The sequence below is a fragment of the Pseudonaja textilis genome, chromosome 1, assembly GCF_049901715.1.
Source record: "Pseudonaja textilis isolate UNSWEBS1 chromosome 1, rPseTex1.2, whole genome shotgun sequence".
Taxonomy (NCBI): Eukaryota; Metazoa; Chordata; class Lepidosauria; order Squamata; family Elapidae; genus Pseudonaja; species Pseudonaja textilis.
Genome location: NC_141990.1, coordinates 3,939,828 through 3,962,327, shown reverse-complemented (window position 1 = coordinate 3,962,327; position 22,500 = coordinate 3,939,828). Strand labels below are relative to the sequence as shown.

At 47.4% G+C, this 22,500-nt stretch overlaps 1 protein-coding gene and 1 pseudogene across 1 annotated transcript in view; both read left to right on the top strand.

Annotated features, from left to right (window-relative positions):
- LHFPL7 (LHFPL tetraspan subfamily member 7) overlaps positions 1 to 22,500 on the top strand; it is a 74,813-nt gene that overhangs the window by 42,442 nt on the left and 9,871 nt on the right.
- LOC113442589 (sodium/potassium-transporting ATPase subunit alpha-2 pseudogene) lies at positions 4,348 to 7,377 on the top strand (annotated as a pseudogene).

The window sequence follows — 22,500 nt, the reverse complement described above, 5'->3', positions numbered from 1 at the left end:
GCCTGCCCCAGATCTCATTTAGCTCTGATAAAAGCTCGCCTCGTCCAGAGAGCGAGCAGAATAATGCAGAACTCTCCTTGTACGGATTTATTAATTTCCTTTTTTGCAAAGAGCAAAAGAGAGCAAGCAGAACGAACGGCCTGCAGTCAATTGTGGCTAAGTGGCTGCGGTTTAGCTCGGGAGAGACGCACCTGACCGACTGCCGTAAAGACACCGGAGAGACAGCTCAAGGCTGCCATTGAGCTTCAGATTGACAGCCAGGCCCTGTGGGGAGGAGGGGGTTAGGACGGGAAGACCCCCTCCCCCCCAGGCTGGATTGGGGCATTTGGGTCACATACATAGCAACATCTAAGGGCAAGCAAGCTTTCAGTGGGGTTTTTGCAAAGTTGGCAAATTGAAGAGGGGTGGACTTCCGCTCCCAGAATCCCCCAGCCAGCCTGCTTTAAGAGGGGAGGACTTCCACTCCCAGAATCCCCCAGACAGCATGTTTTAAGAGGAGTGGACTTCCATTCCCAGGATCCCCCAGCCTCTATGCTTTAATATGGGTGGACTTCCACTCCTGGAATCCCCCAGCCGGGATGCTTTAAGAGGATTGGACTTCCACTCCCAGAATCCCCCAGCCAGCATCCTTTAAGAGGGGAGGGCTTCCACTCCCAGAATCCCCCAGCCGGGATGCTTTAAGAGGATTGGACTTCCACTCCTAGAATCCCCCAGCCAGCATCCTTTAAGAGGGGAGGGCTTCCACTCCCAGAATCCCCCAGCCAGCCTGCTTTAAGAGGGATGGGCTTCCACTCCCAGAATCCCCCAGCCAGGATGCTTTAAGAGGGGTGGACTTCCACTCCCAGAATTCCCCAGCCAGGATGCTTTAAGAGGGGTGGGCTTCCACTCCCAGAATCCCCCAGCCAGGATGCTTTAAGAGGGGTGGACTTCCACTCCCAGAATCCCCCAGCCAACCTGCTTTAAGAGGGGTGGACTTCCACTCCCAGAATCCTCTAGTCAGCATCCTTTAAGAGGGGAGGACTTCCACTCCCAGAATCCCCCAGCCAGCATCCTTTAAGAGGGGAGGACTTCCACTCCCAGAATCCTCCAGCCAGCCTGCTTTAAGAGGGGAGGACTTCCACTCCCAGAATCCTCCAGCCAGCCTGCTTTAAGAGGGCAGGACTTCCACTCCCAGGATTCTCCATTCCAATCTACCAGTGCAATTGATCAACACTTGGATAGGTCTTAGATTGGAGCAGCCGCCAACCTCTGGAGCCGCTGCCTGCCTGTCTCTCTTTTAGGGGTGCATTGGGGGGGGAGGTCTTTTTCCTGGACACCTTCATTTTCCTTTTGCCAGGTTTGGTCCCATCCTGGTCTTGTTTTCTGACAGGCAAAAACAATCCCACCGTCTTATAATTTCTTTCCAACTCTTGTGTCAAAAAGTTTTCTTTAAAAATCCTTTTCCAACCCATACAAGTCCTTTACTCACAACCATTCATTTTCATGGTCATGTTGTGCCCTGAAGGTGGTGTTTGATTTCGTTGTGTGAGGTGCAAATGACAATAAAGTAAACTTAACTAGAGAACCCTTCAAAGTTGACAACGGCACTGGAAAAAAAAAGGACTTATGGCCGTTTTTCGACAATTGCAGCATCCCCATAGTCACATGATCAAAATTCAGACACTTGGCAATGGCTCGTATTTATGACCGTTGCAATGTCCTGGGGTGGGGGGGGGTCAGCATGGAAAAAAGTGATTTACGACCAGGATGGGATTCAAATTTTTTAACAACTGGTTCTGTGGGTGTGGCTAGGTGGGCATGGCTATGTGACTGGGCGGGTGTGCCTTTTTTGCAGGGGGATCCTGGGAACAGCTGATTGTCGGAACAGCTGATCGTCGGGAGGGAGAAAAAAAGAAATACCTTAAGGAGTGACTGGGCAAGGGAGAACGCAGTCAGCGATGTCGGGCATGCGCGCTTTGTCAAGTGACTGGCAGGGGCGGGGCGGGCGGAGAGGGGCGGGACCATAAAAGCTTCTTACGGTCTCTTTTGATTGTCAAGTCTGTTTTTTATGCTAATTTCTTGCAATTGGCAAGCCAGCCAGGGGCACGATTTGCCAGTTCTCCAAACTGTGCAGAATCATACAACTAGTTCTATAGAACCGGTTCCAAACCGGTAGAATCCCATTTTTCACACTTACGACCATCGAAGCATCCTCCACAGTCACGTGATTGGCATTCGGAGGTTTGGCAACTGACTCGTATTTCTGACGGTCGTCGTGTCCCAGGGTCACGTGATCCCCTTTTGCAACCTTCTGACAAGCCAAGTCAATGGGGAAGCCAGATTCACTTAACATCCATGTTACTAACTTAACACCTTCTGCAATTCGCTTAACAACCATGGGAAGAAATGTTGTAAAATGGAGCCAAATTCACTTAATAACTGTCTGCGTAGCAGCAGAAATTTTGGGCTCAATTGTGGTCATATGTTGAGGACTACCTGTAATATGTGAAATGCTTTGTAGGAGTCAAGGTATATTATGTCTACAGCATGCCCATAGTCTATTAAGGAAGTTACCCAGGAGGTTAAAAAAAGATAATTTATTAAGTTCATGTTAATTTCTGGCACTTTTTCTGAACTTCCAACGTGAAAATTATATTCTTTTTTTATTATTGTATGTATTTTATTTGTAGTTTTCCTTTAACAACCAACATTTTTTGTGGACAGTGTAATGACTGGGTTAATATACTGTATTTTTCGCACTATACTGACAGTGATACATATACAGTTTTTAATCTTCCAGCTTCTAACCTTGATACGCTCATTAGAATTACAGTGTATTATTTTATGTATCAATATATATTATACTATTTTCCCAATTTGTACTTATTTCTTTATTTTTCCCGTTTGTTGGGGTTCTTATATATTCACCTCATTATCTTTCCACAATACTATTCTCTCTTTAGGATTCATCACTTCCTCCAGAAATGTATGTAAACATCAATAACATTTATTCATACAATATACTTATTAACCCCTGTTAAATCACGAATGTTTTAATATTATGAATATCACTCAGTGTTCCACCACATTTTCAATATCTCAATTTTCTATAAACACCGATAAAACCCATTGTTAATAAGATTTAATCAGTCCCCAGATTATGTCTCTAAAAAGGACAAAGAATTCTTTATTGGCCAAGTGTGGTTGGACACACAAGGAATCTGTCTTGGTGCATAAGCTCTCAGTGTAAATTCCCTGTATTTATAGTCCTTAAAAACTATATATTCCAGTATATTTTCGCACCCTGTTAAATCATATTAATACATTTAGGTATATCTAATCCCAGTCTTCCACCTCTTAATATATTTATGCTTATAATAAATTCTATTGTATATCTATATATGTGCTACTACCGTATTTTCCCAATTTAAACTTTCCCCTTATATGTATCCATGCATTCATAACTATGTTTTTACGTATACCTATTATCTTGTTAGCAATTGACAAACCAAATACAATAAAATAAATAAATAAATAAATTTCTATTGGTTCTTAATAGAATTACTATATGGCAAGGTGTTGTGTCTCTATCCGTTAAATCTCAACCATTTTAAAATTTCATCATTTATTGATATATATATATATTTATATTTATTTATTTATTTATTTTTGGTGATTCTTTTATATTTCTCTCTTAGAATCCTATATATCTTTCTAGCATTTTTTGCCCAGACTGAGAATTCTATTCTGAACGAGAGGGTTGAATCTTTCAAGGTTGTTTATGCTTAAGACATTCTAAATTACTTGCATCTTTGTAGATTTTTTTTTCGGTTAGTGGTTCTTCAACAGCTTGGAGATGGGTGGCCTTCAACTCCCAGAATTCATCCACCAGCTGGGGAATTCTGGGAGTTGAAGTCCACACCCATCTTCAAGTTGCCAAGTTTGAGAAAACACTGCTATAGGCTCTCTGTCCTGAGCAGAAAGGGCAGACTAGACGATCTTCGAGGTGCCCTCCAACTCTGTTCTCTGTTCTTCTGTCAGTTGCTAGGAATTATGACATCACCAAAGGAGGCAGTTACTTCTTGGTTGCTAAGAGAGAGGCATTGTTGGGTTACCCAACAGCAGGACAATGGATTTGTCCTTTGGGGCTACTGTTGGAGGCCAGTCCTTGGGGCGTTAAGCTTTGGATGGTTACTGGATTTTCCTTGGAGAACCTTTGTTTCCCAGACCTCTCCTTCTTCTCCTTCCTCTCCTTCTCTTCTTCTTCTTCTCCTGCCCCCTTCCTTTCCCTCAGGAGCTGCACCGTACCCCTCTAAAGAGAGAAAGCTAATTGTTGGAGGATTCACCTGGCAGGTCCAAAACTCCACCATGAATAGGAAGGAATCCCGCATTAAGAAAAAAAAAACCAAGGAGAAAGAAGAACTGGAAGAATTGAAGAAAGAGGTGACTTTGGATGACCACAAGCTGTCTCCCGAGGAACTCAGCCGTAAGTATGAGGTGGATCTCTCCAGAGGACTGACCAGGGCTCAGGCGGCCCAGATCTTGGAAAAGAACGGCCCGAACGCCCTGACTCCCCCGCGAACCACGCCGGAATGGGTCAAATTCTGCAAGCAACTCTTCGGTGGGTTTTCTATCTTACTGTGGATCGGCGCGATTCTTTGCTTTGTGGCCTTCTGGGTGCAAAACTTAATGGGTGGCAGAGTCCAGAAGGACAACCTCTACCTGGGTGCAGTGCTCTCCGGCGTCGTTATCGTGACCGGATGTTTCTCCTACTTCCAGGAAGCCAAAAGCTCCAAGATCATGGAATCCTTCAAGAACATGGTTCCCCAGCAAGCTTTGGTGATCCGGGATGGGGAAAAGCTGCAGATCAACGCTGAGCTTGTCGTCACGGGAGATCTGGTGGAGGTCAAAGGGGGCGATCGTATTCCTGCTGACTTAAGGATCATCTCTGCCACCAGTTGCAAAGTGGACAATTCCTCCCTGACTGGCGAGTCAGAGCCCCAGAGTCGTACGTCTGAGTTTACCAATGAGAACCCTCTGGAGACCCAAAACCTCTGTTTCTTCTCCACCAATTGTGTCGAAGGCACGGCACGGGGCATTGTCATCTTGACCGGGGATTACACAGTGATGGGTCGTATTGCTTCGCTGGCTTCCGGCTTGAAAGAACAGTCTACGCCAATTGCCCGAGAAATAGCTCATTTTATCCACATCATTACCGGAGTCGCCGTCTTCCTCGGAGTGACGTTCTTCGTCTTGGCCATGATTCTTGGCTACGATTGGCTGGAAGCCGTGGTCTTCCTGATCGGTATCATCGTGGCGAACGTCCCAGAAGGCCTGCTGGCCACCGTCACCGTCTGCCTGACTCTCACTGCCCAACGCATGGCGCGGAAGAACTGCCTGGTGAAAAACCTAGAAGCCGTAGAGACCCTGGGTTCCACCTCCACAATCTGCTCCGATAAGACCGGAACACTCACCCAGAACCGCATGACCGTTGCCCACCTGTGGTTCGACAATGAGATCTACGAAGCCAACACCACCGAGATTTATGCCGGGGCCATATTTAACACACGATCGCTCACCTGGCTGGCCCTGGCCCACATTGCGGGATTGTGCAACCGTGCGGACTTCAAAGCAGACCAGGAGAACATCCCCATTACTAAGAAGGAGACCACCGGAGACGCCTCTGAGTCAGCCCTCCTTAAATGCATCGAGCTGTCCTGGGGCTCCGTCAAGGAGATGCGCGAGAAGAACCCCAAAGTCACCGAGATCCCCTTCAACTCCACCAACAAATACCAGCTCTCCATCCATGAAGCTGCAGACAAGTCCAAAGGTCATCTCTTGGTGATGAAGGGAGCTCCAGAGCGGATCTTGGAATGTTGCTCCACCATCTTGTTGCAAGGAAAAGAAGTCATCCTGGACAAAAAGATGCAGGAAGCTTTTCTGAACACCTACAATTATCTCGGAGGCTTGGGCGAGAGAGTCCTCGGATTCTGCCACTGCTACCTCCCCGACAAACAGTTTCCACGCGGCTTTAAGTTTGATGTGGACAAACCGAACTTCCCTACCTCCAAGCTGTGCTTCGTGGGGCTTATCTCCATGATCGACCCGCCTCGCGCTGCTGTGCCAGATGCCGTTGGGAAGTGCCGCAGTGCTGGGATTAAAGTAATCATGGTCACGGGCGACCACCCGATCACCGCCAAAGCGATTGCCAAGGGGGTCGGGATCATTTCTGAGGGAAGCGAGACGGTTGAAGATATTGCCGCCCGGCTGGGGATCCCGGTCAGCCAAGTCGATCCCCGGGAGGCCGAGGCCTGCGTCATTCATGGTGCTGAACTTAAAGAAATGACCTCTCAGCAACTGGACAAGATCCTCTCGAGTCATTCCGAGATTGTCTTTGCTCGCACGTCCCCACAGCAGAAGCTGATCATCGTGGAAGGGTGTCAGAGGCAGGGATCCATCGTCGCTGTGACCGGAGACGGGGTGAACGACTCCCCAGCGCTCAAGAAAGCCGACATTGGCATTGCCATGGGCATCACGGGCTCCGATGTATCCAAGCAGGCGGCTGACATGATCCTCCTGGATGACAACTTCGCCTCCATCGTGACAGGCGTGGAGGAAGGCCGCCTGATCTTCGACAACCTGAAGAAGTCCATTGCCTACACACTGACCAGCAACATTCCAGAGATCTCCCCTTTCCTCCTGTTTATCATCTTCAACATCCCGCTGCCCCTGGGCACCATCACCATTTTGTGTATCGACCTGGGCACCGACATGGTGCCAGCCATCTCCCTGGCCTACGAGCATGCCGAGAGCGACATCATGAAGAGGAAGCCGCGGAACGCCAAGACGGACAAGCTGGTGAACGAGCGTCTGATCAGCATGGCGTACGGACAGATTGGCATGATGCAAGCCCTGGCTGGGTTCTTCACCTACTTCGTCATCATGGCCGAGAATGGGTTTCGGCCATTCACTTTGCTGGGCATCCGCCTGGAATGGGATGACTATACCCTGAATGACCTAGAAGACAGTTACGGCCAGCAGTGGACGTACCAACAGCGGAAAGTGGTGGAGTACACCTGTCACACCGCCTTTTTCATCAGCATCGTGATTGTGCAGTGGGCTGACCTCATCATCTGCAAGACCAGGAAGCTGTCCTTCTTCCAACAGGGCATGAGGAACGAGATTATGGTCTTTGGCCTGATTGAAGAAACCACCTTGGCGGCCTTTCTCTCCTACTGCCCAGGAATGGAGGTAGCTCTACGCATGTACCCTCTCCGAGTGACCTGGTGGCTGTGTGCGCTCCCATTCTCGCTGCTCATTTTTGTCTACGATGAAATCCGCAAGTTTCTTCTGCGACGTCATCCAGGGGGCTGGGTTGAGCGGGAAACTTACTACTGAGCAGGTCACCTCAATTATGCGTCTCTTCGGAATGAAATCTTCCTGAGGAGGTTTTGTTTTGTTTTGTTTTGCAGATCAACCCTGGCTTGGATGCCACTTGCCTGTTTATTTAAAATCTGTACACCTTGAAATAAATGTGCATGCTATTGTCAGAAGTGAGAATAAAATTTAACACCGCGACGCAGAAAAGCTAGCCAAGATAATTATTTATTTGTATCCTGCCTTTATTATCGTTACAAATAACTCAAGGTGGCACGCATGTCCTACACACCTTCCTCCTCCTATTTTCCCCGCAACAACCCTGTGAGGTGGGTTGGTCTGAGAGAGAGGACTGGTTCTAAGTCACTCAGCAGCTTTCATGCGTAAGGCGGGATTAGAATTCACCATCTCCTGGAGATTGGCCCAGTCATTAAGATGGAGGTCATGCCTACAAGCAGGACTAGAACTCACTTTCTCCTGGTAATTGGCCTCAAATCTTCAAGCCAGCTTTCATACCTAAGGCGGGACTAGAACTCCCCATCTCCTGGTGATTGGCCCAAACAGTCACTAAACGAATAGTAGTCGTTGAAAACTACCTGTACACATCTATGCGAGTGCTGGTGTACGTGTTCTGTTGTCTACAATAGTGGTCCCCAACCTTTGTGGCTTGGTGGCCCGGCTGGGTCGGGGAGAGGGAAACTGGGCCGTGTGTTAGGCTGGTGCACACGCACACACAGCCCAAATCAGTGGCAGGGAAGCTCGCACATGTGTGCACTCGCTGCTCGCATGAGTCAAGATGCACATGTTTAAGAGACCACTACTTGCACGAGTTGAGCTGCGGGCTTGCAGGATGGCCCGCTGCTCCCACGGCCCAGTTTTGAATAGGTTGCGGACCAAGTAGTAGCTTGCAGTCCAGGGATTGGGGAACTCCTGATGCAGAGGTGGGATTCAGCCGGTTTGGGCCGTTCGGACAAATCAGATTCGGACGAATCAATTTGACATCCAGTTTAGTGAACCGGTAATTTTGACTACCAGCTGGCTCCGCCCACCCCACTCCTCCCAGGAGTCCCCACAAGGCCTGTCTGTCTTCCAGGTAAGTGTAAGGAGGCCTCCAGGGAGCAAAAATGGAGGAGGGGTTATCCAGTGCCCCATTTTGGCTGCCATGCAAGCTGCAGGCAAACTTACCTCACTGCGCATGCGCATGCCTCACAGCTGATTTTCAGCTAGTTTGAGGCCTTTTTAGGACTCCCAAAGGCTTGAGGGAGGCTTCTGCAGGCTTTTCAGTCCGAAAACTAGGCCTGTTTCATCACTTCCTGTTTTTTCTGGAAATACCAGAAGTGACGAAAAGGGCCTAGTTTTTGGACTGAAAAGCCTGCAGAAGCCTCCCTCAAGGCCTCAAATTGGCCGAAAATCAGCTGTGAGGCACAGTGCAGGAAAGGGGGTGGCCGAGGGTGGGTGGGTGAGGATTGCGCGTGCATGCATAGAGGCCTGGGGGGCACACATTGCCTTCTAGGTGCTGGCATGCGAGCGCACGCACAATTTTTGGCACAGGAGCCCAAAAAGCCACCACTGAGCTCGGATGTCACCATCAGGTTGCAAATCCAGCTTTCTAATCCCCCCTCCCAGTGAACTGCAAGGCGGCATGGAGACCCCAGACCCTCTTCTAAAAAAATCCAGACGGGGAGGAGAGCATTTTGTCCTTCACGAGAGAAGCAACGAGCCGTGTTCCAAACGGCGCACCCAGTACACAAAAGGCCCCTTCGTTCCGCCGGTAACTGGTGAACTCAGCCAATTTGGATCCAGGCTGGTGGGAAGGAAGAACGGTGGCTAAAGCTTGAGTATTTTTGCCGAGGAGTTTACACCCGACCTCTTCAGGGTTGTATAATTGATCGGGTTCCCTTTTAAAAATAAAATAGCGTTAAGAGTGTTAGGAGAAGTTGAAACGAAGCCAAGAGAGCCATTTAGTCCATCAGGTGGACGGACGGATGCGGCCGCAGCCAGAAAGAAAAACAGAAATGTCGGCTATATAGAGAGACACTTGCTGGATACCCGTGTTTCGCTATGAAACTATGTGGTCGGGCTTAGTTTTTGGGGGGGGAAATAAGGAGGGGGGGAATTCTGCCTCTGCCTACCAGCATCCATCGGTATTCATCTGGCTAGTGTCCTGTCAGTGTGTGAGAGAGATGAGGGCTGTTTGGAAACTGAAAGAGTATTTGTTGTGTGAGCAAGAAGGAGACAGCAAGGAGCCTGGGTGTGGCTTAGCTCAACTGTTCTGTACTAAAGATGCTTTGGTGCTCTGAAACTGAAACTCCTCTGCTTGTGTTTTGCATTTGGAAGAGATTTCTTTTCGGGTGGGGAGGGTGAGTAGAACTCCTTAGCATCAGAGCGTATAGGAAATACTAATAACTCTGATGGTCATTTGGAAAAATCCTTTCTTAGTAAGCACCTAGAAGCCAAGAGGAACATACGTGCCCAATTTCAAGTTCGTAGGCTTTACGGTTCTGGAGATTTTGTGATGATGCCTGAGTGGGTTTATATACCTATAGATTTTATATAGAGATAGATTGTTTTATATAGATTGGGAAAAGCGTGCGCATGTATACAAACACACAAACTCACTAACACACTTCCCCAGGCCTGAGGAGTTTACGGGTAATCTTCGCATTACGATCACGACTGACCCGCAAATTCATGTTGCTAAGTGAGACATTTGGGGAAGGGAGTTTATCTCCCATTTTGCGACCTTTCCTGCCACTGTTGTTAAGTGAATCACCTGCAGTCGTTAAGTTAGGAACAGGGGCGTTCAGCGAATTTTGGGGACATGGACTTCTCTTGTCGGAAGGTCCCAAAAGCGGATCACGTGACCCCAGGACGCTGTGACCGTCATAAATATGAATCGGTTTGCCGAACATCTGAATTCGGATCAAGTGACCGTGGAGATGTGCAAAATGGTCATATGTCTCTTTGTTTTTTTTGAAGGGCCATTGGAACTTTGAACAGTCACTAAACAAATGTTTGTAAGTCGAGGACTTCCTGTATGTCCTGGAACTGCTGTGGTTTGGGGTGTCAAAGTCCGGGGGGGCAATTTAAGGAGTCCCAGGTTCAAATTCTGCTTTGGATTTATTTGGCACTCCTGGAAATGCCTTGGAGGAGTAGAGAATGCCAAGATCGGCAAGATGCCCAAGCGAACGAAACAGATGGCATTGCAAATCCTGACACAATCATGCAGATTTTGACACCCTGACACCCCATGGATATTCCTTCCTTTCTCTCTTTCTCTCCTTTTTCTTTCTTTGCCTTCCTTCCATTCTTTTTTCATTCTTTCTCTTTTCCTTCCCCCTTTTTCTTTCTTTCTCCTTTCTTTCTCTTCCTTTTGTCCATTTTCTTTCTTTCTCTTTCTCCTTTCTTTCTTTTTTACCTTCCTTCTTTCCTTCCTTTTCTTCCTTCCTTTTTTCTCTCCTTTCTTTCTTTGCTTTCTTCTTTCTTTTCCTTCCCCTTTCTTTCTTTCTTTCTTTCTCTCTCCTTTCTTTCCTTCTCTTCCTTCTTTCCTTCCTTTTCCTTCCTTCCTATCTCCTTTCTTTGATTTCTTCTTTCTTTTTGTCCTTTCTTTCTCTTCCTTGCTGTTCATTTTCTTTCTTTCTCTTTCTCTTTTCTTTCTTTTTTACCTTCCTTCCTTCCTTTTTTCTCTCCTTTCTTTCTTTGCTTTCTTCTTTCTTTTCCTTCCTTCCCTCTTTCTTTCTCTCTTCTTTCTTTTTTACCTTCTTTCCTTCCTTTTCCTTCCTTCCTTTCTTTTCCTTCCTCTTTCTTTGCTTCCTCCCCTCCCTCCCTCCTCTCTCTCTCTCTCTCTCTCTCTCTCTCTCTTTCTTTCCCAGTTGCAATCAGGTAGTTTATCTCTCTTTTAAGTTTTTTGCAGCATTTGGGGGTGGGGCTGTTTTGGTTTTTTTGGTCCTTTATTGCTGTAAACCACTCTTGGATCCCTTAATAAGTGCCGCTCTCTAATTTTAGAGCTGTTTTGTTTTCAAGTAGTAAATAAAAATTGGATTTAAAAGCTTCTAATTTATACATGTCTTTTTCACCCTTCCTGCAGTCATCGGGGGTTGAGATTATCTTTGAGAATTGGGAAAAGGAGATGAAGAAGGGTCTGGTTTGCATCCAGAAAATTTTAAATTCATAGCATCTGGAGGAAGAATTGGCCAAAATAAAACAAAACAAAACCTCCTTAAAAATCTAGAAAGAGGCTGCTCGGTTGTGATAATTTTAGCTGGGAAAAAAGCCAGAGAATAATAAGTTGGTAGCTTTTCTTTTTTGTTTTTATTCAGAACAGTAAAAATAAAATGCAGTAGTTCTGGTAACTCTTTTCCAATTCTTTTTATCTATTACAGGTAGTCCTTGACTTATGACCACAATTAAGCCCCAAATCTCTGTTATTACATAAGACGGTTGTTAACTGAGTTTTATGACCTTTCTTGCCACAATTCTTAAGTGAATCCCTACAGTTGTTAAATTAGGAACCTGGTTATTAAGTGAACCTGGCTTTCCCCCATTGACTTGACTTGTTGAAAGCGGACTGGGAAGGTTGTTAACTTAGTCACGTGGTTGTTAAGTGAATTTGGTTCCCACACTGACTTGGCTTGTCAGAAAGTCTCCAAAGGGATGGGAAAAAAATCACAGGACACTGCAACCGCCATAAGTACATGCCAGTTGCCAAGCCTCTGAATTTCGATCCGGTGAACCATAAGGCTGCTGCAGATAACACATAATCAGAGTTGGAAGGGAGCTTGTAGGTCATCTGGCCCAACCCCCCGCCCAAGCAGGAGACCCTACACCATTTCTGACAGGTGGCAGTCCAATCTCTTCTTGAAAACTTCCAGTGATGAAGTTCCCACAACTTCCAAAGGCAACTTCTGTTCCATCGATTGATTGTTCAGACTATCAGAAAATTTCTCCATAATTCCAGGTTGAATCTCTCCTGGATCTGTTTCCTTCCATTATTCCTTATCTGGCCTTTGGGGGCTTTAGAAAATAGCTTGACCCCTTCCTCTTCTCTGGGGCAGCCCCTCAAATATTGGAAGGCCGCTATCCTGTCTCCCCTGGTCCTTCTCTTCCCTAGACTAGCCAGGCCCGGTTCCTGCAACCGTTCTTCATATGTTTTAGCCTCCAGTCCCCCTAATCATCCTGGTTGCTCTTCTCTGCACTTTTTCTATCTAGAGCCTCAACATCTTTTTTATAGCGTGGTGACCAAAACTGGATGCAGTACTCTAGGTGTGGTCTTACTAAGGCTTTATAGAGTGGTGTTAGTACTTCCCTTGATCTTGACTGTATCCCTCTTTTAATACAATTTAGGATTGCATTAGCTTTTTTGGCTGCTGATGCACATGACTGGCTCCTATTTAGCTGGTTATCCACTAAGACTCCAAGATCCCTCTCCTAGTTCCTGCTATTGACCCTGGTTTCACCCAGTCTATATGTGCAATCGTCATAAGTATGGAAAATGGCCATAAGCAGGGGTGGGATTCTACCGGTTTGGACTAGTTCGGGCGAACCGGTAGTCCCGGCAAATCCTTTGGCCCTGCCCTCATCTGCCATTTTATTTCTGTGTTTGGCAGCTCAGCTTGATTTGCGCGGCAGAGTGCAGATTGTTTGTTTATTTATTTATTTATTGAATTTATATTCCCACCTATTTGCTCGCCCATGGCAACTCGAGGCGGCTTACAGAATGTAAAACCATACTTTTTAAAAAAACGCAATAAAAACTAACCCCAAAAAAATCAAATAAATTAATAAAGTACAATAGAACAAAATCGGTGTGTGTGTGTGTATGTGAAATCACCCCCAACTCCCACCCCATCCTGCACCGATGACAGCAGATCACACGAGCCATTTGAGGGGCTCCATCCCGCTCTGGATCCCCCAGGCCCGCTGGCAGAACCAGGCCTTCAGTGCCTTCCGGAAGAGTGTTAGAGTGGCGGCCATTTTAATCCCTGGGGGGATGATGTTCTAGAGAGAGGGAGCCACCATGGAGAAGGCCCTTCTTCTGGATCCCACCAGGTGCCTCTCCCTGCCTCCCTGCTCTGGTAGGTCAGGTAGATGTGACCAGCAAGAGACAGTCCCTCAGATCACCTGGTCCCAAGCCATGAAGGGCTTTAAAGGTGACAAACAGCACATCTTGAATGGCACCCGGAAGCAAATCGGCAGTTGATGCAGTTCCTGCAGGAGAGGTGATACATGTGCACACTGGGGTGTGCACAAAACCATGCGGGCCGCTGCGTTTTACACCAACAGGAGCTTCCGGATGCTCTTCAAGGGCAGCCCCATGTAGAGCCCATTGCAGTAATCAACATGGGACGTGACCAGCGCATGAATGACTGTGAGCATGGACCGTTGGTCCAGGAAAGGGCATAACCTAGAACTACGCCTCCTTCAGTCCGATCTAAGTTTAATACATAAAATCATACATTGCAATGTCTTACCTGTCAATGAATACTTCAACTTCAACCATAACAACACAAGAGCAAACAATAGATACAAACTCAAGGTTAATCGCACCAAACTTGATTGCAGGAAATACGACTTCAGCCACAGAGTGGTCAATGTCTGGAATACTCTACCTGACTCTGTGGTTTCTTCCTCAAACCCCCAAAACTTTAATCTTAGACTGTCTACTATTGACCTCACCCCTTTCCTAAGAAGTCTGCAGGGGGCGTGCATAAGCGCACCAACATGCCTACCGTCCCTGTCATAAACTGTCCTTGTGTCTAGTTCTTCTGGTATTCAGGGCTCTATAGCGTCGTTTTGAGGGAAGGAGTTGAAACAGTTTATGTCCGGGATGTGTGAGGGGGTCTGTAGCTATTTTCACAGCCCTCTTTTTGACTCGTGCAGGATACAGGTCCTCCATGGAAGTCAGGTTGGTAGCCATTGTTTTTTTTGCAATCTTAATTACTCTCTGAAGTCCGTGTCTGTCCTGTTGGGTTGCAGAACCAAACCAGACAGTTCTAGAGGTGCAGATGACAGACTCCATCATTCCTCCATAGAACTGGATCAGCAGATCCTTTTGGGCAGTTTGAGCTTCCTAAGTTGGCGTGGAAAGAACATTCTTTGTTGTGCTTTTTTGATGACGTTTTTGATGTTAGGTGTCCATTTTAGGTCACGTGATATAGTAGAACCTAGAAATTTGAAGATCTCCACGGTTGATACTACGTTGTCTGGCTGAATCCCATTCCTGGCCATAAGTCACTTTTTCTAGTGTTGGTGTAAACTTCAGAAAGTCACTAAATGAATGCTTGTAACCCACCCTGTATAAATCAGGGTGTTTTTTTTCTTTTTTCTTTTGCTTCTCATTGGCTGCCCAGTTCGGAAGCAAACCAGACTTTTGCCGAAATCAGCCAGGCGGCCTGGGAAGTGGGTTGGGGTCACCCTGAAGGGGTTTTGCACACACACACACACACACACCCTTTTTTTAAAAGAAAGAAATCAGACAGCACAAAGGAATATTGTTCTGGGGTAGCTCCAGGCGCCCTCCTTCCCCGTCCGTTCCCATTTGGTTTGAGCCACGTATCTGTCCCCGGCTGAATTTCAATTCGGAGTTCACCACACCCGCTGGTTTGGCACTGCAGCTTTTCTCTTGATTCCTGGGCTCTTTAGGATTCAAGCCATGTTTGCTGGTTGAATCGGCCTGTCAAGGCAGGTCAAGAAACACGCCTGGCTCCGGCGTCCGGTGGATCTGAGGCGGTATTATGCGGTCGCTCGGGGTTTTGCTGGGCTGCGCCAAAGAATGCAGTGGAACCCTGTAAGATGCCTTTAATTGATACCTTAGAGGGGGGGTCAGAAAAGGATCCTGCTTTGTGGAAACCACATGGTTTATGACGGGGGGGCAGATTTGGGACTCCAGATTTTGTTTTCCCTCCCTTAAATCAAAGGGAGAAATTGTGGCCAGAGAAATGGGAACAGAGATGACTGGCGGGTGGAAAACTTGCTTTGAATGCCAGTGGCAACATGGAGGATGTGTTCTTGTGGATAATGGTCTACATCTTTCCAACAAGGAGACTCAGTCTGCAGGGTTGGGGTCTCCAGGCTGTTTTTGCTGCACCACAACCCTGTGAGGTAGGACAGGATGAGTGATAAGGCTGGGGGTTCTGAGACGCCTGGTGACTGGCACCAAGTCACCCAGCCGGCTTTCATGCCTAAGGCGGGACTAGAACTCACCGTCTCCTGGTGATTGGTCTAGAGTCACCCAGCCTGCTTTCATGCCTAAGGCGGGACTAGAACTCACCATCTCCTGGTGATTGGCCCAGAGTCACCCAGCCTGCTTTCATGCCTAAGGCGGGACTAGAACTCACCGTCTCCTAGTAATTGGCCCAGAGTCACCCAGCCTGCTTTCATGCCTAAGGCGGGACTAGAACTCACCATCTCCTGGTGATTGGCCCAGAGTCACCCAGCCTGCTTTCATGCCTAAGGCGGGACTAGAACTCACCGTCTCCTAGTAATTGGCCCAGAGTCACCCAGCCGGCTTTCATGCCTAAGGCGGGACTAGAACTCACCATCTCCTGGTGATTGGCCCAGAGTCACCCAGCCTGCTTTCATGCCTAAGGCGGGACTAGAACTCACCGTCTCCTAGTAATTGGCCCAGAGTCACCCAGCCTGCTTTCATGCCTAAGGCGGGACTAGAACTCACCATCTCCTGGTGATTGGCCCAGAGTCACCCAGCCTGCTTTCATGCCTAAGGCGGGACTAGAACTCACCGTCTCCTAGTAATTGGCCCAGAGTCACCCAGCCTGCTTTCATGCCTAAGGCGGGACTAGAACTCACCATCTCCTGGTGATTGGCCCAGAGTCACCCAGCCTGCTTTCATGCCTAAGGCGGGACTAGAACTCACCATCTCCTGGTGATTGGCCCAGAGTCACCCAGCCTGCTTTCATGCCTAAGGCGGGACTAGAACTCACCATCTCCTGGTGATTGGCCCAGAGTCACCCAGCCTGCTTTCATGCCTAAGGCGGGACTAGAACTCACCGTCTCCTGGTAATTGGCCCAAAGTCACCCAGTTGGCTTTCATGCCTAAGGCGGGACTAGAACTCACCGTCTCCTAGTGATTGGCCCAGAGTCACCCAGCCTGCTTTCATGCCTAAGGCGGGACTAGAACTCACCGTCTCCTGGTGATTGGCCCAAAAGTCACCCTGCCAGTTTTCCTGGCCCTAAGGATGAGATGGATCTCTCCAAAGGACTGACTTGTATTTATGACGGTTGCAGTGTTTAGGGGGTCACGTAATCCCCTTTTGTGACGTTCTTACAAGCCAAGTCAATGGGGAAGCCAGGTTCGTTTAACAACGGTATGTCTCACTGAACAACCACAAGTGATTCCCTTCACAATGGTGGCAAGAAAAGTCCTACAATGGGCAAAACCCACTTAACAATTGTCTTGCTTAGCAACAGAAATTTTAAGCTCAACTGTGGTTCATAAATCGAGGACTACCTGTATCTAAGAGGCTGCCAGAAGGAGAGACCTATTTTTACAAAGCCCCAGAAGGCAGGACAAATAGCAACAGATGGAAACTAATCAAGGAGAGAAGCAACGTAGAACTAAGGAGGAATTTCCTGACAGTCAGAACAATTAACCAGTGGAACTACTTGCCCTGAGAAATCTTGGGTGCTCCAATACTGGAGATTTTCAAGAACAGATTTGTCTGAAACGGTAAAAGTTCTCCTGGTTGAGTATAAGGTTGGACTAGTTGACCTACAAGCTCCCAATTTAGTTGTTCTGCTAGCCAGCCTACCAGCCAGCCAGCCAGCCAGCCAGCCTGCCTCCCTCCTTCCTCCCTCCTTCCCTCCCTCCATTCCTCCTTCCTCCCTCCCTCCTCACTTCCTTCCTCTTTCCTTCCTCCCTCCCTTCCTTCCCTCCCTCCCTTCTTCCTTCCCTCCCTCCCTTCCTTTCTCCTTCCCTCCTTCCTTCCTCCTTCCTTCCTCCCTCCCTCCTTCCTCCTTTCTTCCTCCCTTCTTCCCTCCCTCCCTCCTCCTCCCTTCCTTTCTCCTTCCCTCCTTCCTTCCTTCCTCCTTCCTTTCTCCCTCCCTCCATTCCTCCTTCCTTCCTTCCTTCCTCCCTCCCTCCTTCCCTTCCTCCTTCCTTCCTCCCTTCTTCCCTCCCTCCCTTCCCTCCCTCCCTTCTTGCTTCCCTCCCTTCCTTTCTCCTTCCCTCCTTCCTTCCTCCTTCCTTCCCTCCCTCCTTCCTTTCTCCATTCCTCCTTCCCTTCTTCCTTCCTCCTTCCTTCCCTCCCTCCTTCCTTTCTCCCTCCCTCCATTCCTCCTTCCCTTCCTTCCTCCTTCCTTCTTCCCTCCCTCCCTCCTTCCTCCCTCCCTCCCTTCTTGCTTCCCTCCCTTCCTTTCTCCTTCCCTCCTTCCTTCCTCCTTCCTTCCCTCCCTCCTTCCTTTCTCCATTCCTCCTTCCCTTCTTCCTTCCTCCTTCCTTCCCTCCCTCCTTCCTTCCTTCTCCCTCCCTCCATTCCTCCTCCCTCCCTTCCTTCCTTCTTCCCTCCCTCCCTCCTTCCTCCCCCTCCCTCCCTTCTTGCTTCCCTCCCTTCCTTTCTCCTTCCCTCCTTCCTTCCTCCTTCCTTCCCTCCCTCCTTCCTTTCTCCATTCCTCCTTCCCTTCTTCCTTCCTCCTTCTTTCTTCCCTCCCTCCCTCCTTCCTCCCTCCCTCCCTTTTTGCTTCCTCCCTCCCTCCGTCCCTTCACCCCCGCTTCCCTCCCTCCCCTCCCTCCTTCAGTTCTTCCTTCCCTCCCTCCCTTCCTCCTTCCCTCCCTCCCTTCCTCCTTCCCTCCTTCCTTCCTCCTTCCTTCCCTCCTTCCTTCCTCCCTCCCTCCTCCCCGTCCCTCCCTCCTTCTTCCTTCCTTCTCCATCTCTGGAGGCTTTAAGAAGCGATTCGATAACCATTTGTCTGAAACGCTGTATAGGTTTCCTGCCTGAGCAAGGGGTTGGACTAGAAGACCTCCAAGGTCCCTGCCAATGCTGCATTCTGTATGTTGACTTGTTGATCCTTCTCTTCAGCCACTCCTGAGGGGTTTGATGCCCAACTGGTTGAGCCTCCAACCCACCTCCCCGTCCCTTCAGACTGGGGTGGAAAGGCGGAGAATGAAAATTCCCGGGAGGAATTTCCAGTTTTTGAGTAATTTGGGTGGGTTTGGGTTTTTGTTTGCCCCTGGGGACCGAGTACTTTTAGAATTTGAGTTGCGATTGTCACGCGATTCCAGTCTCACAGGGTGGGAAATGTCATCGGTCCCGTTGGGCTGGAGGGCTTTGGCGTAGCCAGAAGAGGATTCAGGGGTCAGGGTGTCGTTTCATAGCATCGCTCCAGGCTTTGGCAGAGAGAGAAAGAGAGAGAGAGATTGTGAGGGGTTGTCGCTGCGATTGAAAGAAAAGAATTCTTTATTGGCCAAGTGTGACCGGAGTTTCTGACAGATAGGCCACAGTCAGCAAGGATGGGATCTCGCCATTCTTCTACCCTGATACTAAGCGCGGGAGCCCCTCCCCCGGGGTTGTGTGCTAAGCCCCTTCCTTTATTCTTTGTACACACATGACTGCACCCCATTGTGTAACACCAACACAATTACTAAATTTGCAGATGACACAGCGGCGGTGGGGCTCATGAATGAGAGCGATGAGTCTGCTTATAGAAAGGAAGTACGAGGGCTGACACTGTGGTGCATAGAAAAAATAGGGACTCACTCACGCGTCAAAAAGAGGGCTGGGAAAATATCTACGGGCCCCTCACACATCCTGGACATAAACTGTTTCAACTCCTTCCCTCAAAACGATGCTATAAAGCGCTCCACACCAGAACAACTAGACACAAGGACAGATTTTTCCTGAAAGCCATCCCTCTGCTAAACAAATAATTCCCTCAACACTGTCCAACTATTTACTAAGACTGTATTACTCTTATTCTTCTCATCCTTCCTATCTCTTCCCATTTGGGACTGTATGACTGTAACTTTGTCGCTTGTATCCTTACGATTTATATTGACTATTTCCTAGTATGATTTGATTGCTTATTGTACCCTATGACTCATCTCTAATGATCTAAGTGCTAGAGCCCACTGTAACTACATAGCCAAAAAAGGCATTAAGAGTTGTTAACCTAATACTACGTAGCTTTTTCTCTGGTAATATCACACTACTAACATTTGCTAGACCAATACTCGAATACAGCTCATCAGTCTGGAACCCACATTACGTATCTGATATTAGCACAGTTGAGAAAGTCCAGAAATATTTCACAAGAAGAGTTCTCCACTCCTCTACCCATTTGCAGAATACTTTATGCCACCAGACTTGAAATTCTAGACCTAGAAAACCTTGAATTACGTCGCCTTCGGTCCGATCTAAGTATGGTATATAAAATCATACATTGCAATGACTTACCTGTCAATGCTTCAATCATAACAACACAAGACCAAACAATAGATACAAACTCAAGTTTAACCGGACCAAACTTGATTGCAGGAAATATGACTTCAGCAACAGAGTGGTCAATGTCTGGAATACTCTACCTGACTCTGTGGTTTTTTCCCCAAACCCCAAAAACTTTAACCTTAGACTGTCTACTATTGACCTCACCCCTTTCCTAAGAGGTCTGTAGGGGCCGTGCATAAGCACACCAACGTGCCTACCCTCCCTGTCCTATTGTTTCTTTTATTTTCCTTATATGTACCCATTTCATGTATTCATAACTATGTATATACTGAAACCTATTATCTTGTAAGTGATTGACCAAATAAATAAATAAATAAATATAAATAAATAAAACCCTTAGTGATAGACATAGGTTACTAATAACCAATCAAATCATACTAGGAAACAAATCAAACTATAAATTGTAAAGATACAAGCAACACGGTTATAGTCATCAAATGGGAAGAGATAGGTACTAGGAAGGATGAGAAGATTAATAGTAATGGTAGTGCAGACTTCGTAAACAATTGGACAGTGTTGAGGGAATTATTTGTTTAGCAGAGTGATGGCCTTTCGGGGAAAAACTGTCCTTGTGTCTAGTTGTTCTGGTGTGCAGGGCTCTATAGCGTCGTTTTGAGGGAAGGAGTTGAAACAGTTTATGTCTTGGGATGTGAGGGGTCTGTAGATATTTTCACAACCCTCTTTTTGACTTGTGCAGTATACAGGTCCTCCGTGGAAGGCGGGTTGGTAGCCATTGTTTATTCTGCCGTCCTAATTATCCTCCAGAGTCTGCGTCTGTCTTGCAGATTGAAAGCTCTCAGGGCCTTCTTTGAATTCCAGGCACGCTGTTGCTCTCCGTTTTGGTTGGCTCAGCGTGGAGCTGTGCATTGTAGGAGGATGGGAATTTTCAATAAAAAGAAATTTTCTGCCGCTCAGGGGTTGAACTGTGGGATCCTTGGGGCTCTCTGAGCTTGGGGGGGGAGAGGGGTTTGCTGCAGACGTTTCATGACCCAACTAGGGAACTTCATCAATTCTGGGAGTGAGTGGGGCTTGTGGAGAGGAGGAGGAGAATTGAGGAGTCCTTGGTGCTCTCTGAGTTGGGTGGTTTTCTTGCAGACATTTCATGACCCAACTAGGGAACAATATTACAATATTTACACACAAGTCACGCCCAGCTAGTCACGTGACCACCAAGCCATGCCCAGTCAGCAAGCCATGCCCACCCAGTCACATGACCACCAAGCCACCACCCACAAAATAGGCCACGCCCACAGAACCGGTTGTTAAGAAATTTGAATCCCACCCCTGGTTATGTTGGCTTAGAATAAACTTGGTTTGTTGCCCTTCCACAGCATGGGAAGCCTGTTCTATGTTTTGGAAAAGGATTTTCATGTTTCCTGTGTAGAAAAAAGTGCCCTTCCTTCCTTCCTTCCTTCCTTCCTTCCTTCCTTCCTTCCTTCCTTCCTTCTCTGGCGCGGGTTTAACTCCCAGAATTCCCCTATCCAGCGTGCTTTTTAAGATGCCAGATCAGCATCTAATATGAGAGGAATTCTGTTATTATTGTGAGACAGGTCAGCATACATTGTTTAAGGCCACCTCGAGTCGGCCGTGGGCGAATAGGCGGCAATATAAAATAAATAAATAAATATCACCAAACTGATATTATAGCAGAACCGATTTAATTTCTACTCCCAGAATTCCCCAGCCAGCATGCTTTTGAGACGGATGGAAGAGTTGAAATCTACTCCGCCCAAAATATGTGCCAAGATTGAGAAAGGCAGATGCACACATTCGGCCTCTAAACCAGCGACTCTTGTTAGAAATAAATCTTCCTTTGTCATTTTTGCAGGCCCAGAGTTTAAAGTGAAAATCCTGTTTTACTTATAGCTCCAATGACAAACCTTTCCTGCTTGGTGAAGGAGAAGCGGAGTCTGTCTGTATTATATTTCCTTGACAGAGTTACTTAGGAAAGAATGAAAAAAAGTCATAAATTATTTCTAAAACACGGAGGTTATGGACTTTGGGATTCTACTACCATCTAGAAATCTCCGGAGTAAATTAAAGGAACAAAGATCCTTTTAAAATGTGCAGCTAGTTTCCCTCCCTCCAGGGGTGGGATTCAAAATTTTTAAATAATGGTTCTGTGGGCGTGGCTTAGGTGGTGGGTGTGGCTTTTGGTGGTCATGTTATTGGCTGGGCGTGGCCAACTCAACATCACTCACATCCAGGCACGCATCTCCTTGCCTGGCCTCTCATGACTGTGGGGATGCTGCAACAGTCGTAAGTGTGAAAAATGGTCATAAGTCACTTTTTTCAGTGCCATTGTAACTTTGAATGGTCACTCCACACAAGCAAAGTACCAGCAAAGGAGGGGAAAAAAACTCCAGTGAAGTTCCAGAGACAGGAAGTCTAGTCCTGCCAAGAATGTAATAAGGGTTAAAGGAGAGGCAGTTTCTTTAAGCAACACCAGAATGTTTCCTTCCTGCCTTCCTTACAGGATTAGCCCTGTAATTTCTTCTAACAACCGGTTCTCCGAACTGCTTAGAATGTTAATAACCAGTTCTAGCCAATAGGTGTGAACTGGTAGAATCCCACCCCTGCCTCCCTCCCTTCCTTCTCCTCTTTTTCTTTTCTCATCTCCCTCCCTCCCTGCCTTTTACTTCCTTCTTTTTCCTCTTTCCCTTTCTGATCTTTCTTCCTCCCTCTC